Raw genomic sequence first — 17,012 nt, 5'->3', positions numbered from 1 at the left:
ACATGACAAGAATTACAACATAAAACGTAATAAACGTCACATACCAATCATTTTTCTTTTAATTTTAGCCTAATCCCAATAGCATATAAGTATTTAACATAGAAAAATAAGATGCTAAACCTGGCTAATAATGTTTTCAATATTTTAATTTTCATAACACCAAAGGCGGGAATCGGGCGACAATTTATTCCATTTATTGTTACCATTTATTTTGCCCAATTTAATAAGTACTTAGTCTATATATATCTAATTAAATATATATATATATATATATTTTTTTTTTTTGGTTGGCTCTACAGACTTTGTAGATCTTTAGCATCCAGCTTTCTCCACCCCTGCCTGTCTTGAGCTACTGCTTCCAGCTCTTTCGCATCTTAGTTGATTCCATCTGGTTTTTCGCCTCCTGCTAACTATACTGGCATCCATTGTTGTGTAAAGGAGTTCCGATGGATTGCTTCGAGCCACATGTCTCCCACCTATTTTAACGTCCTTACCTTCACATCATGAGATATTGACTTACAATCCTCTGCAAGCAGTTCACTGTTAGTTCTCTTTCATGTGTTAATGATCTGATCCCAAATCGCTCCTGTAATTTAATTGGAACGAATTGGTATTTGGTCGAACTAATTCCATACGGGATTCCATAAGATACGGGGTTCGATTTTTTTCGTTTATTGTTGGTTTTTTTTTTTACATACTGAAAATCTATAAAAATCTAAGCTTGCAAATGTGTTTTTTTTTTTAGCCGAAATCTTGTTTTCTATTTAGAAAAAAAATATTTATTTTGTTATTGGTTTTAAAAAATAATAATGAATAATGAAATCGTGTTTAACACAATGCTAAATGTCTTTAAAGGAATCTACAGTAAGATAAAAATGATAGTAATTAATAAATATTTTTTAAAGCAGTATAATTTTTTTTGGCCACCTTTTTATTATTTAATCTTCTTTTTTTTAAACCAATAACATAATATTTTTCAGAATGAAATTTCTGTAAATTAGCTACAACATAACATTTATTTTTATTTATTTGATAAAAAATGTTTATTTATTATTTGAAAAAAAAAACTTCAAGATAGAGGCTAATAAAACTCCTAACTGTACACTTAAATTTTTCTATACTTCTAATATATCAAAGGTGCAAAAAAAAAAAAAAAAAAAACGAACCTCGTTTTCCACCCAAAAACCTCTACTTTCAGTAATTTTGTTTCAAAGAGTCAGCGAGCTGTCTTGCACTCGGTGGTGCAAAACCATACCTTTATTCATCTTGAATTTTTTTTTGTTGGAGGATAGTAACTAATCATGTCAGCCGTAACCATCGCCGATTCATTTATTAACCATATAGTTTGTTTAATGAGTATTTATTTTGAGAATTGATTCTTGGCCCAAACTTCCTTTAACATAACATATTAGAGAATTTCTCTAAACCATAAAAAAAAAATGCTTTGTCGTAAAAAATATTTTGCTGATTTACCTCAGTTCCTTTTTTACAAAATTGAAATAACTACAACTAATTTAAGATGACAAATAAACTTTATGACTGTTTATAAAGACAAGTTTTTGTGTAATTGTCTATCGGTTTCTAGATTGGAATCAACTGTTTCTGGGTCAATATGTTTCAGAACAGAATCACCTGTGAACGATGGTAGTAACATCTCAAGAAGAATGTTTACCACAATAATGTAACGGCTGAATGACCTTCATCAAGATTATTTCCTTGAACTCTTTGCCAAGATCAACATTCTCAAGTATATTAATCTGTATTACATACAAAAATAAATAAATAAGCATAACTTTATCAGTAAGTTTTTTCTATATATCCCCAATTATTTGGAAAAAATGACTTACGTTAACAGTCTAAAAGTATAGAGTTTCAATTGATATTTACTTTGAAACAAGATAGGGAGAAGAGCATCTGCTATTCCTGTATTTGTTATTTTTTAAACCCAAATAGCTACTAACAACAGTCAGTACGAACAGTTTACAAATAACCAATTGCTAATTAGCTCCAGTCTACCAGAGCTTGGCAGAAGAATGTATTATTAGCTCTTTGTAATTGGTAAACGCACGCTATTTACTTGAATGGGGAAGAGGAAAGTAGTCCATTGTATTACCACTTCACTGCCGAATGAAGGGTTCACATATTAAACTTGGGGTGCTCCTTGTAATCTAGGTTATTATTATATTTGTAAAATTCAACATTTGGATGTCATAAACTGGCATTCTCCGAGTTAATTAATTTTTTTAATTTTTTATTTTTTATTTTAACTCAAAAATTACATTAAATAGACGATACTTCCACATTCACGTCTCCATTTCCGGCCGAAACTAAGATTTCATACACATAGGAGAGACTCACCCCTGCCCCACTTACAAAAAGAAACCCGCGTCAGTGTTGTTTTATTTTTTTTTATTTAATGATAATGTTATCGGAACAAAAAATTACGCACTTTTTTTCTTTTTCAGGCAACGGTACTATTTTTATAAAACATTATGGTTATATTAGTAGAGGCAATATATTTCATTAAATAAATTTGAATGTAGTTTCTCAAAGTGATGATTAGAAGAAAAAGTATCAGAAATTAATTTTATATGTTAAAACTAGAAACCGATTTATTTTCAATAACTCAATTTATAACATTTAAACGAAAAATGTGCAGTACAAAAAACCCAAAATGTTAAAAATCGTGCAAAAAAAAAATCGAAATTTGTACAAAACACCCATATCTAGCAGTAATCATCAACTTGATTGTTTAATTTACATTATTAATACTTAGGAACCTTACCTAATCATGTTTGAATCAGATTAAATTAAAAATGTATAGTTATATTAACATTAATCAAACCAATTAATTTTTTCTTTAAGGTAAATATATATATTACGTATGTAATATAATATAAAAAAAGGGCTTGAGTTTCATATAACAAGCTTATTCCTGAGAGACTTTATCATAGTTATTTGAAACTATGATAAAGTCTATTACTATCCAAAGAACATTCTTGTGTTAACTTGTTCTTTTTTTTTTTTTTTTTTTAATACGACTCTTCCTATGTTCAACAATGTAATGCATTGCTTTACCTCAAATCTCTCAAATTTAACCTATAAATTAAATAAGGAAAGCATAATATAATAAATAAATATTGGTATACATGCCCCTAAAACTCAAACGTGATAAAACCCCAAAACGAGGAATTTTCTGAAAAATGAAATTAGTGTTATTTGAATGTTTTTTCCATGATTCGAATGTCTGTTGAGGTTTGGTGTAATTCGGAGCTAGGGAACGAAAATCGGGTCTCTGGTTATAAAAAAATCGTTATGTAGCAAAATAAAATCATGAAGAATCTGAAAGGTTTCAGATCTAGATAAAAATTGTTTTTGAAACCGAAAATTAGTATAACTAAATATTGCTTTAAAAAAAAATGTGAGTTTGAAGACATTTTTTAGACAAATTAATCCCGAAATATTTCCATTTAAGGAAAATTCAATTATAAAATTTTTAGTCGTAGTATAAACCTATTACTTTTTTTTTAGACTTAAAAAATGGATTTAGGTGTAAAACTGTAAACCTCAACATAATATTCTTGCAAAAATAAAAGTTTTCTGGGACATTACGAACATATAAAAATGGTCAAAATGGACCCTGGTGGATTATTTAAAGCCATATTAGTGAGCGATAAGTTTCCTCATTATTGTTTACTATCTTTATGACTACATTAAAAATAAATAAAACCTGTTAATTTCCTCATTTTTAAAAAACCATTTATATTATAATTAAAATGTTTGATTTGAAATGCAATGGAGCGTTGGTCAGGAAGACCAAATGTAAAATTTGTTGGCAATATTTTTTATTTTGATGTTAATTAAATTATTGTTCAGTCAATTATTTATTAATAGGACATCCTACCTAAATTGTAGAGTAGGTTTGATGGTCGAATATATGCAATCACTTTGTGAATTCGCTAGATTTTAAATTACTTGATCATTTAAAATTATTTCTTATGACATATTGGTTTCTAATTGAAGGGGTATATGAATCAAGGGGTTATGTTACAAATAGTAAATTTCAATTTTAAGAAAGCAAAATTTAATTATTTTTTTTGTTGGAGCTTGTTATGTTTTGAAGTGTACATAGCCCCTTCTACATCTAGGTATATCAGTTATTAATTGGATTTTGAGGTTAGAGTACCTCATACTAGATAGATAGGCACCTACCTCCTTTATCCAAACTAAAGATTAAAAAAATCCAAAATATTTCATACCCGCTTCATTCACTTACCCCTTCAATTAATATTACAATGATTGTTGAAACCGAATAGCTGTTAAAAAAATTAATCCTTGATTTTTTGAGCCGCTAAACCACAAATCCACAAAATTAACTGCTGTCCTTTTACTATTGCTAATGCAAAACAAAATAAATTAACAAAATCTAAAGAACTCTAGAATCTCCAAATTGAACATCTAAAAATAATCTCTGTTTCTTAAAAAAAACAAATGCGGAGCTAGGGAACGAAAATCCGGTCTCTAGTTATAAAAAAATCGCTATGTAGCAAAATAAAATCATGTTCATCTGAAAGGTTTCAGATCTAGATAAAAATTGATCATTTAAAATTTCACTCACATAATATGAACTACTTAACCTCCATAAGTCATTTATATTCTAACAGCTTCAGTCTGTATTTTAAAGCTACCGTTACAAAATACTTCATAGCAATACAAAATACACCGGCCTTCAAAAAGGTAAATAACCTCCTCTTATCACTTAACTAGATAGGTTTGTTTTCGCCACCTAGGCGTTAGTCCTTTTTTTTTCATTAGAAACCCGAATTTTACTAGACACCGCACACCTTACCAATCAGTCAAATTAAATGAGACTTAAGATGATTGCATTTTATTTTTTGGCTTGTAGTAAGATGTGTGATAACAAAATAAATAAAAGTGTGCCTCAAAACATCAATAAATCAATATATTCACTTTTATAAATGGTGTTGCGGCCAACATATGGTTCACAAATCAATTATTGAAACATGTGATTTTTATTAACGTCAAAAACAAAACAACTTCTTTCTTTTGTTTTTTAAACTAAAAAATAGACAGACAACTTCTTAACGTCTCACCGCACACACGTATCGTCTCCTTTATCTACTCACTACGCACTCGTAGTTACCAGCATTCTGGCCATCTTCGACAGGTGAATCATCTTAGCCATGGCGGGCGGACTTCTTCAACTCATCCTCCAAGAGGACAAGGAGGGCGGACGTACGTCCCTTTTGTCGATCTACTTCCAAGAGAATGTCCACTCAGAACAACCACAACCGGGGCCCCACCAATCACCGGTGATATAAGACTTTTTCTCTAGTTTGTATATATTTTATATATTTTGTGTTCCGTTTATTATGTTTACTTATTTAAAAATAAAAAATAACAAAATTCGACCATTTCTTTTCTTTTCACGGTTGGGCTAGTAAAGGTTCCTTTTGAACCTCTACCCGCCGTAACAAATGGCATTAATCTTTATTCAGTTTTGGAAGATGAATTAATTTGCAGGCTAAAATCAATGTTAATAAGACCTGTATTTTTTAAAAAAATGATTGAAAATATAAGTAAATGGTAAACAGTAATTGTCGTATTTGCTACATAAGTGATAATGTACTTAAAAGTATTTCCTTTATGACCTACGGCAATGAACTATATCTGAAAATATATATATTTATATATTTCTGTTATATACAATTTGGCTTCTCAAATTTTATGTTATTACTTTTCAAACCACAATAACCCCTTTCTCATCCTCCAAACAGGAAAAGAAAGTGGATTTCCTATACCGTTATAAGCTAATGGCTATCAGCATTTAAGATGTTAAACAAAATCCTTCCAAAAATCTTCTGAATAACTTTCACTACAAACCTAAATACCCACATTCCAAAATTTATGCCTGGAGCTGTTTTTTATTTTTGTTAAAATAGTTATTTGTTATTTAACATAAGTTTCTGATTTTTTTAATCCTATTTTTCAATATGTTTCTTTTGTTTTATTTAACATGCACCTCATTTTTGCAAATTATAATTCATTTTTTTTATTTTACTTGTTTACAATTAAGCTTTCCCTGCCCCTCCCCCTCACACATTCAATTTATCAACCATTTATTCTTACAATGAGAACAGAAAAGAAACTTTCTATAAAAATAATTAATGCAAAAGAAACCTTTTTTGAAGTTTCGGCATCCTGAACCAAAATGAAAATGTTTAACCATAACGCGGATAAAATCTGAATCAGACTTATTAAGTATAGCTTACAGTATCAGATCAATGAAAAAAATGAGTATGGTAGGTTAAAAAAAAAAGTACAACAAATTCACAATTTTATAATAATTTCTAGCTAAAAAGAAAGCAGATATAATGTAAGAACAACATTCTCTTTTCTTCAACCTGCAATGAGATATTATAACACTTGCAACATCACATCACCTACCATTTCCTTAATAAAATTAATTACATAACGATTCGATTCTATTTTAATATACTATAATTTTTTATGAAACATGATCAAGCAATCTCGCATTGGTTTAGTAAAGTGCTGATTGAAATACTTTTACTCGTATCAGAATTGATGGGAGACACTACGGCTCTATGATCCAACAACCAGGTTTATTTTCTAGCTATAAAGTTATTATGTCCATATTAAAGTTATTTATTATGACAACAATAAGATTTACTATCACAAAGTCATGTTCATACAAGGCACCACGAATGGCTCACGTAACAGAGGAAACCTCCTAAAGTATGAAATTAATGCAAACAAATGGACAGAACAAATGGGATCGTAGTGGAATACTCAATAGAGTTGAACACCTACTTGAGAATTACTAGCATATGATTGAAGAGTACTTAGAGTTTGCTGTAGTAATTGGAATAGTTCATCAGATTGGAAACAAGTGCAGTACACTGCGCTTTGATTCTGTAATGCAGCTATAAACCATCCTTCTGTGCATGCTAACCATTAGGACGTTAGGAACAGATCATGTAATTCTGTATAGATTATATCTAAAATGTTTATTTGACTTTTTTTCACCATATATCTTTTTTCAAAGAGGTAAATTATACATGTAAATCACACTTTCGTGTAACAGTAACTTCTAATAAGCTCTTTTTCTTAATAGTTACTGTTAAGCTCTTTTACTCAATGTTAATGGACGATGTATTTTATCGAATCTAGACTTATCCTGACCCTACTGCGATGAGAAGGATATAGATCACGGTTTTTATAAAATCATGAACTGACTATTAAGAACTGAATCTAACCATAAAATCAAACAGAGATATGTTCCTTAAGGTTTTCCAAAGAACAACATCCATACTGTACATTCCGACAACAATTTCAATTAGATTCGACTAATAAACACGAAATAAATAATATATCACAAAATTAATATGGAAATAAAAATACTTTTCATTAAGGCTTTCTAATTCTGTAAGACTGCTAATCATAATATTATTCTATATACGCAAGCGTTATTATCAGAACATTTCCTAGAAAGTTCACTGTTACATTCGTAATTTCAGTGAGCTTCAGAGGAATACTTTAAAACCTGCGTTAGACATGAGCGTAAGTCTCAGATGCCTTCCCGTTTAACCGGTTCAGGTGCAGTGAAAGTGATCTGTTGCCAGTTTCATAACCGACCTTCACGGCACGAAATGTAGGCTTTGGGGTTAATTATTATTTTAGCATTTGAAATTTTTAATAACAATATATCCTTTAGCGATGCTGAAACAATAAAAGAATAAACAATAAAAATAGATTTTATCTGATTAACTAAACATTTATCTTGCCAGAAACGTCATTATTCATAGCTTAACTAAAAATTAAATTTAAAAAATCGGAGATTATAATATTTGTTTGTGTTTATCAATATTTATTTATTTTCTGAATAAAAGAATGGTTTTTGAACACTTGGGTCATGTTCGTCCAGATACAGTGGGAAGTTCGGCAGAAATATTACCAATTTTTATTGTTTGTTTGTTGATTTCATATAGCTGTAGCTACAGATGTCAGATAGTACAAGAGCCGGGAAGAAAAAAAGGCAGTTATTTCACCCCAATTTTTGATTACTTTAATGAAAACTATGTGTAATTACTAGTCAAAGCTGATGAGTCTGCCAAGTATAGATAGGTGGAATAAAAAATGGCGACTGTTACAAAATTTAAAAAAAAACGTTATTTCTTCATTCGGAGCCCTATTTCTTAAATACCACCAACAACACTAGAAAATCTAAAAGAACATCATTTAAAGAGGAGTAAGTTTCTGAAATATTAGCCCTAAAAAAGATATTTACGTCCAATTGTTCTCGAGATATAGCCTTTTAAAAAGCTACATTTCATAAAAATGTATTGGAATATAAATAGTTAGTTAATTTATTTTGAGAAATCTATATCTCAGGAACTATGTGATGTATATATGTCTATTAGCACTCAAATTAAAGCTAGTTTAACGTACTAGAAAGTAGTTTATGACCTTTACCTTCGTAGGAGTAGTAGTTTTCATGATATTTCCTAAAATAAATTGATTTATAGTTGTTCGGACAATAAGTTTGAGTTTTGAAAAACTTTATTTCAGAAACCATAGGACGTACAAATGTCTGTCAGCACTCAAATTAAAGCTAGTTAAATTGACTATAAAATAGTTTATAACGTTTATCTTTGTAGGAGTAGTAATTTTTATGATATTTGATAAAATAAATTCACCAAATGTTAATTTCTAGTTGTTCGTATAAAATGTTGGATTTTTGAAAAATATATCTTTAGATCCATAAGTCGCACATATGTCTGCCAACACTCAAAATAAAGGAAATTTAACTTACTATGAAGTAGTTAATGATACTTATCTTCGTAGGGATAGTAGTTTTTATTATATTCGCATATGAATATAAATTTGGCAAATTAAAATTTGTCCGATCAACAATAAATCAATTTATTTTAATAAATATCATGAAAACTAGAACTCTTACGACGATAAACATATTAAACTACTTCATAGCCTATTAAACTAGCTTTAATTTGAGTGCTAACAGAGATCTGTACGTCAAATGATTTTTGAGATATGGATTTTTCAAAATAAATTCACTAAAAGTACGTTCTGTACATCATTTTTTATAATATATTGATTTTAAAAAAATAGCTCTATTAGGATATACATTTTAGCAAATTTACTCTACTTTAAATGACGTTCTCTAAGATTTTCTATTGTTATAGGTAGTTTTAAAGATATAGAGCTCTGAATGAAAAATTAATTATTTTTTTAAGTTTTTAAAAAGCCACCAGTTTTTATTCCCCCTACTTATACTTGGCAGACTCATCAATTTTGAGTAGTAATTAAACATATTTTTCATTAAAGTAATAAAAAATTGGGATGGAATAACTGACTTTTTTCTCCTCTTGGGTTCTTGTACCAAGAGGGGAAGGGAAGGATTAGGTAAAGTGTCATTATCCAATAAATTGAAAAATCGAAAGGTTGAGAAAATTGATAACCTACTTCAAAATGCGATAATATCGGTAAAAAGTTACTCAAAGAGCTTATTATACTCAAAATAGAGGTAATTTTCCTTTAAGTTTTCAGGATAGGATAAACTTCGGAGAATACACAGTGATCAAATTGACAAAGAATAAAGCGGTTGGTAAGAAAATTATTTTTATTCATTATATTTTTTTTGGAGTGAGCTATGAACTGAAAATTTCCCGTGATCATATGATAATGATCCTTAAAATTATTCATATTTTAGCATGAACGATAGGGAGGTATTGAGACTTAAATAGTAGAATAATAGCAAAATGGCTACCGTTGTAAACTCTATTCCGATAATTAGTTTATCCATTTCCAATGAAAAGTTTTGACTACCGGTAAACATAATGAAAATGGACGAAAAGAAAATATCATGAAAGGGCTAGAACACTGTCTCCTCCTTTACATTATATTAAATTTAACTAATCGGAATTATTTATATATTTGTTTGACATGAAGCATTAAATTATATTAGATATAATATATTATAATCTTATTTTTAAGAATATATTATATTATATATGGCATAAAATATATTATGTTCAAATTAAGAATATATTATTATAATATAACATTATTTGTATCATAATCATATCTCATAACTTTTAATTACCACCATACTTTAAGTTGAAATTAATCCTCCCTCAGTTCTGAACAAATATTTTAAATATATTCACTGCAGTAGTAATTTTCCAAATTAGCATTTCATTATAAAAGATAGACTAACCCCAATTTCAACTGGAGTTGGTGAAAGAACTTTTTTTAGTTAAAAAACTATCTTCGGTTTGAACTTGTAATAGTTCACTAAAGTAACGCACAAGACATATTATACAATACTCATGCCTGACATAATAGCATTTAATTAATGGAGTATATAATTAATAATAATAACATTGTCAGATACACCCCAAAAGCAAAATTCTAGATGATAATTCTTCCTAATTCATAAGCATTTCCATGATATTTCCAACTATAAATACTAATCAGTTATTATTTATTAGCAGATATTGACGTTGATTAGAGATGTTGGTAAAAATAATATATAAATAAATAAATAATAATAAAAAGGCGAAGAAAGTAGAGGTATTGAAGGTATTAATTAAGATTACGAACGAAAAGATCACCAATAACCCGTTAATGTTACTTATCATCTCTCAGTCTTTATCTACCTTCAACAAATATTAATATTTAGTATTCTAAATATTATGATTAACTTTATTTATTACAACTTGTTATTTCAATACAGTTCAAGCGACCCTGCCTCATTCTCCATTGCCTACCTTAGCGTTATATAAGCATAAGTCCATAGCACCAAAAAAGCTGAAAAAGAGCTGGATGAGGGATCTCATTGAATTTAAATTGTGCCATCAAGTTAAGAAAAAGAGATTGGATATCACTTTCTCAATATAATATTGTTTTCTATGCTAGTTTTCTCTTGTTTCTCTTTTTTTAATATAATTTTTTTAAAAAATATAAATATAAATAATATGTTGGAAGATTATTGATTGACCGTGTGTATAGATGAATAGAATATGTTATTATCACTTTTCATGTTCTTCACAGAGATACAACTCCAAATATCATTCAACTAATTGTAAATACGACATCCTCTGTGATTTACATTTGGTGATAGTTAAAATAAAAATAAGACCTTGATTATTCACATCCCAAAAATGAGATAAACGAGTCCTAAACCAACGATACTAATTTCTCTCTTCACAGAATTCTGAAAAATATGAATGGGAAATTTAAGAATACAGCTTTGGTTTTATGAAATTCTGATAAAAATATAATATTTTAAAACAAACAAAAATTTAGGGCAAATGACAGAAACATTTTTTTCCAAAAAACAACCCGAAAAAAATTAACATTGAAATTAAAAAAAAAAAAAATGAAAATATTTTTGGGAAACTGGCACTTATGAAAGGAGGAGACATACGACTTGAAGTAAGTGAAAGTAATAATATATAAGTAAGTGAAAGTAATAATATCTAAGTACGTCAAAGTAATAATATGTATGCAATATATAAGTTAAAGCAAAAAGTTAGCTATAGACTACTCTAATCTTAAGAATTTGAAGAAAAAATTCTTCAAAGAACATTTCATAATATCTCACAAAATAGATTTACAAAATGTTGATTTTTCTTCACTTGAAAAAAAAAATTAATAACTAAAAATAAAACAATATAAAAATGAAAGTAATAATAAATATGCAATATATAAGTAAGTGAAAGTAATAAATATAAGCAATATATACGAAAGTGTAAGTAAAAATATAGAAGTAACTGAAAGTAATAATACAAAAACAACATATAAGTAAGTAAAATTAATAATATATAAGCAATATATAAGTAAGTGAAAGTAATAATATATAACTAAGTTGAAGTAAAATGTTTGCTATGAACTACTCTGATCTTAAATATTTGAAGAAAAAAATCCTTCTAAAATTAATAGATTTCATCATATCTCCCAAAACAGATTTACAAAATGTTGATTTTTCTGTATTTGAAAACAAATTAATAACTAAAAATAAAACGATATAAGAACCAAAATGGATAAAAATTGTATCTGATTTGAAGCTCGATGGTACTAATTTATGTTAACACAGCTGAACTTAAAATTTTAATAGATTAGGTTTATATCAAAATCTCTGAGTGGTAAAAAATTTAAAATTGTATACCAAAACAAGTGGTAAATACTGCATCAGCACCTCGACGGCACATTCTCCCAGCATCAACACATTTCTTGTTTTAAGAACATAGCACTTTTTCTATTATTCTTTATTTATTATTATTCTTTTTCATTATGTTTTTTTTATTTTTTTATCTTTGTACCTCTCGTTCAGGATCCCTATTTTTCTTTTCTTAGTTTATTACTGGACAGTGAAGTATAGTATGGGATTTTGTCAGTTTTACTAACAAGGCAGAACTTTTTCATCCAGTAGGCTCCTAAAGACATTTTACTAGAGATTTATTTTTTGTAAAGCTTAATGGGTTCAAAGGTTCTAAAATAAATGGGTCCAAGCTTTTTCTATTTTTCAATTTTGTTGATAATGCAATGTTGGTGCCCATGTTCTGTTTTGGCATTCAACATTCATTTGAATATAATTTAATGATATCTTGTATGTATATTCAGTATATGTATCATCCTTCAATTCGTCTTTTTTTCTTTAGTCACATCGTTAACTGCTGTATTGAACAAAAAAAAAAACCTTTTGTCATCTTATCCCCTGTAAGGCAATTAAGATTATTTAACCATCAATCACTAATCTTTGGGCGGCAGCTAAATTGTGTAAGATTCGGAAAGGAAGTTTTTGATTTTATTCTGTTTTAAAACTTCTTTTGCATACATTTTTGGTTCAAACGCAGTCGTATTGCACTCGTTGATCATAAGAGGAACCATTGTTAAATGTTTTAGCGTTATAAGCTTTGTCATTTTTTATATACATGTCAGTCGGTGAGTTGGATCTGTTCTTTTATATATTAAGAAATATATTAGGACCAAATAAAGTCCGTTATCAAATAAGGCTCATCGGCAATTTTTTTTGTGTTAATAAGCACGATTATTTAAAAAAATATTGGAATCCTCCTCATGGATAAAAAGCAATTTTATTTGCTTAATTTTTAGGTGCCGTTTACAACTTAAGGGTTAGAGGCACCGTATTCTGGATTTCGTGGTTACATTTCTTGGTACAGGTTGTTCTCCTTTAGGAACTTAAACGAATACTTTCGATTACTTACGACTTTTTCTGGCTGTAAGGCTTGACGTTGTACCCGGAGGCCAAAAGACGTTCTTGATGATTCCGGACGCGAACAGTGTTCCAGGATATACTCTATCGCCAGGGTACATTTACAACTATAACATGTCGGTGTAGGATTTCTTTCAAGAAGGTGCTTGTTTGTTAATCTTGTATGTTCGATACTGAGTCGGGTTATGATGCATTCACAGCGATTTTCGATAATTGGCGGTAGAGGTTGAGTATCACCAAGTATTGTCTTCATTTTGTTTCAGGTACCTTGGACCAAAAACAGCGCCATGCTTCCTTGCATTGGTATTTTAGAAAGCAATTTTTAATAGAAATTTAGCAATTAAATAAAGCAATTTTAATTAGGGATTTTAGAAAGCAATTTTAGCTTTGTACTGGTTACTTGCGATCTGGACAAGTCACCTTGCAGATTCCCAGATCATCTTAAAAGTTGTGAATTTCATTGTTAACTCTTTCATAAACATCGTCCATTTCCTCTAATTGGGATCAGGACAGTAATACTATATAAAAAGGTATCATTTTTTTCCTAAACTCAATATTTCCTCAGTTTTCTTTTGAGGTTCAAGTGCAAGATAGCTCATGTCCGACATTTATTTTAAAGAATTTGATTCGGAGAGAACTAAATTATTAGTTGCTCCTGTAAACAAAGGTAAAAAATATCTTATACCTATATAGCGCATGCCATTTTAGTGACATTGCCTGGTCGGTGCTAGGAGTGTAAGGAGCATTCTAAGAAGATTCCAATTACCAAGCAGTAGAAGATCAGAAACATCAGAAAAATATTGTTAGGCATTTCCATGTTCTCGTACAAGAAATAAAAAGTCGATAGAGCAAATAGTTTTGTTTAATTTCGATTGCTCCATTCCTCTTTGTATATGAAGACATCTAATTCGGTGTCAAGCTGTAATAATCAATATGTTTTTCTTTAAACTATAATATACATGTTTTGAATAGTTAATTTGTGAAATTCATTCATTTAAAAAATAAGAATTAGCATACATGCATAACATGAGTTACAAAACGAAGTTCTAAATGATTTATTCAAGTGTTATCGGACGAGTCACGCCTCGTTTCCTGGTGGTTATCGACAACGGCACCCGGAGTTGAACGTTAAAGGTAAAGTTAATGCAAACGTTATTTTCTCCATGCTACCTGTTAATAGTTATTTAACTAGCCCAGCGGTAGACGTACTGTATGAAGAAGGCGTAGGTGTTTGGTCATTCTTATTCGGAGTTCGGAGGTGAGTGCATATATCAGTATTTATTAGCATGTAAAGCAAGATTAAAAAATATGAAAAATATTTTTTTTAAATACTTATTAATTGCTATTTACAACTGTACATTATAATACATTAATAGTAAATCTGATCTCGGATGAAAAATATGAAAATGAAATGTATACAGCGTACCATCATATTTACATTTGTAATATGAAAGATTTAAAATTAGATATAATATGTATACTTGAATCTCTGGTGTTCTGCAAAAAAAAATTGTATTTTCCGCAATGCAAGTGAGTTCCTAGGGGTTCTTCCATTCTGACAAAACAGCTAGTGAAAAATTAAAAAAAAAAAAAAAAAGTCAATGATAAATATCCCACCAGATGATTTTAACAAAACGGAGGTGATAATATAATAACTTTTAAGTAATAGAAAAAGATAATATATGAGAGAAAACTTGAATTTTTCAATCTTAAAATATAGCCCAAAAGCCAATTTTGAATAGTGGTATATTATTTTACTTTCGAATCAATATTTTAAGTATTTAAATTTTTTTTTCTATTAAAATAACAAATAAATAATTAACATTTTGTATCTATACCGCTAAGACATCACTGATAGTTCTAGATATAGATCTATACTAATAGATATTATTATAGTAATAGATCAATCTTTGGCAGGTGTGCTTCAAGCAAATGCCAGATGATTAGAAGTTGAAGACATTAACATGAAATTACAAAACTATTACCAACTACTAACTCCAAGTCAAAGCTACTTTAACAACGTATTTAATTTGCACTATCCAGACAAGGGTGCCGCAGCGAGAATTTTGGGAACCGCTGAACTAGATGTATGATATGAGCAATGGATGGGAATAGATGTAATAGTACAAGAGCCGGTAAGAAAAAAAGACAGTTATTTCACCCCATTTTTTTATTACTTTAATGAAAACTATGCATAATTACTAGTCAAAACTGATAAGTCTGCCAAGTATAGGTAGGTGGAATAAAAAATGGCGGCTGTTTCAAAACCTTAAAAAACATTAATTTTTTATTCGGAGCTCTATATCTTAAAACTACCAACAACACTAGAAAATCTAAAAGAACATAATAAAGCAGAGTAAATTTTCTGAAATATTAGCTCCAATAGAGCTATTTACCTCCAATAGTTCTCGAGATATAGCCTTTTAAAAAACAACATTTCATAAAAATGTACTGAGTAGTTAGTTAATTTATTTTGAGAAATCTAAATCTCAGGATGATCTTTATCTTCGTTGAAGTGGGAGTTTTCAAGATAGTTGTTAGTTGTATTTGTTGAGACTGCCAAGTATAGGTAGGTGGAATTAAAAAATGGCGGCTGTTTCAAAATCTTAAAAAAACGTCATTTCTTCATTCTGAGCACTATTTCTTAAAAACCACCAACAACACTAGAAAATCTAAAAAAACATCATTTAAAGAGGAGCAAATTTCTGAAATATTAGCCCTAAAAGAGCTATTTACGTCCAATTGTTCTCGAGATATAGCCTTTTAAAATGCAACATTTCATAAAAATGTACTGGAATATCAGTAGTTAGTTAATTTATTTTGAGAAAACTATATCTCAGGAACTATGTGATGTATAGATGTCTATTAGCACTCAAATTAAAGCTAGTTTAATGTACTATAAAGTAGTTTATGACGTTTATCTTCGTAGGAGTAGGAGTTTTCAAGATATTTGTTAAAATAAATTTATTTATAGTTATTCGTACAATAAGTGTAATTTATGAAAAACTTTATTTCAGAAACCATAGGACGTACAGATGTCTGCTAGCAATCATATTAAAGCTAGTCAAATTTACTGTAAAATAGTTAATAATGTATATCTTTGTAGGGTAGTAGTTTTTATGATATTTGACAAATTAAACAGCAGCATAAAGTGCCTCCAAAAAATGCGGTTCTTTCCCCCATTGGATACTTTACATATTTACCGACTTTATTTCTGTACATTTTTTTTAGTTGTAAATATCCATATTTATCTTTTCTAACGCAATAAAACTAAACTTAGAATCCTGGTTATTTTAACTTTATATAAAATTACAGATAGTCTATACCAAGCTTATAAATATGATGTCTCGTGTTAGAACTATGCCTTTCTGATCGAACCATAATGAATGTTTTTATTCCCATCAATACTTTAAAGATTTACCGACGATATTTCTGTAAAATTACTTAGTCAGAAATATCCATATTTACTTTCTCCAGTGCAATAAAAGTAAATTTACAATTCTGGCTATTTGACCTTATCTAACTTTACATATTATCTATTGTAAGCATACAAATAAGATATATCATCTTTAGAGACAGACCATCTTATCTAGCAAATAATGATTCGTATAAAATGTAGATACACAATGGTTTTAATAGAGAGATTACTTTAAATAACCCTATATCTGTCCAATTTTTAATTAGCATAATTTTTTTTTTTTTTTTTTTTTTT

The 17,012-nt window shown here is 28.9% G+C and overlaps 1 protein-coding gene and 1 long non-coding RNA gene across 4 annotated transcripts in view; one reads left to right on the top strand and one right to left on the bottom strand.

The window, feature by feature from the left end:
* LOC106679412 (uncharacterized) overlaps nucleotides 1-10,821 on the top strand; it is a 35,637-nt gene extending 24,816 nt beyond the window's left edge. Inside the window, exons 5-6 of one of the 2 annotated variants that reach the window (XR_010844923.1) lie at nucleotides 1,622-1,747; nucleotides 10,799-10,821. This is a non-coding gene — a long non-coding RNA (uncharacterized lncRNA). Of the gene's footprint in view, nucleotides 1-1,621; nucleotides 1,798-10,798 lie in introns of those variants that run through there. The other variant, XR_010844921.1, reaches the window with a different exon arrangement.
* LOC106679411 (peptide transporter family 1) overlaps nucleotides 1-17,012 on the bottom strand; it is a 104,141-nt gene that overhangs the window by 50,564 nt on the left and 36,565 nt on the right. The window lies entirely within an intron of this gene.

Source organism: Halyomorpha halys, unplaced genomic scaffold (assembly GCF_000696795.3).
Source record: "Halyomorpha halys isolate HHAL.00 unplaced genomic scaffold, Hhal_1.1 Scaffold200.1, whole genome shotgun sequence".
In the NCBI taxonomy this organism is placed as follows: domain Eukaryota; kingdom Metazoa; phylum Arthropoda; class Insecta; order Hemiptera; family Pentatomidae; genus Halyomorpha; species Halyomorpha halys.
This window is presented reverse-complemented; position numbering and strand designations above follow the sequence as displayed.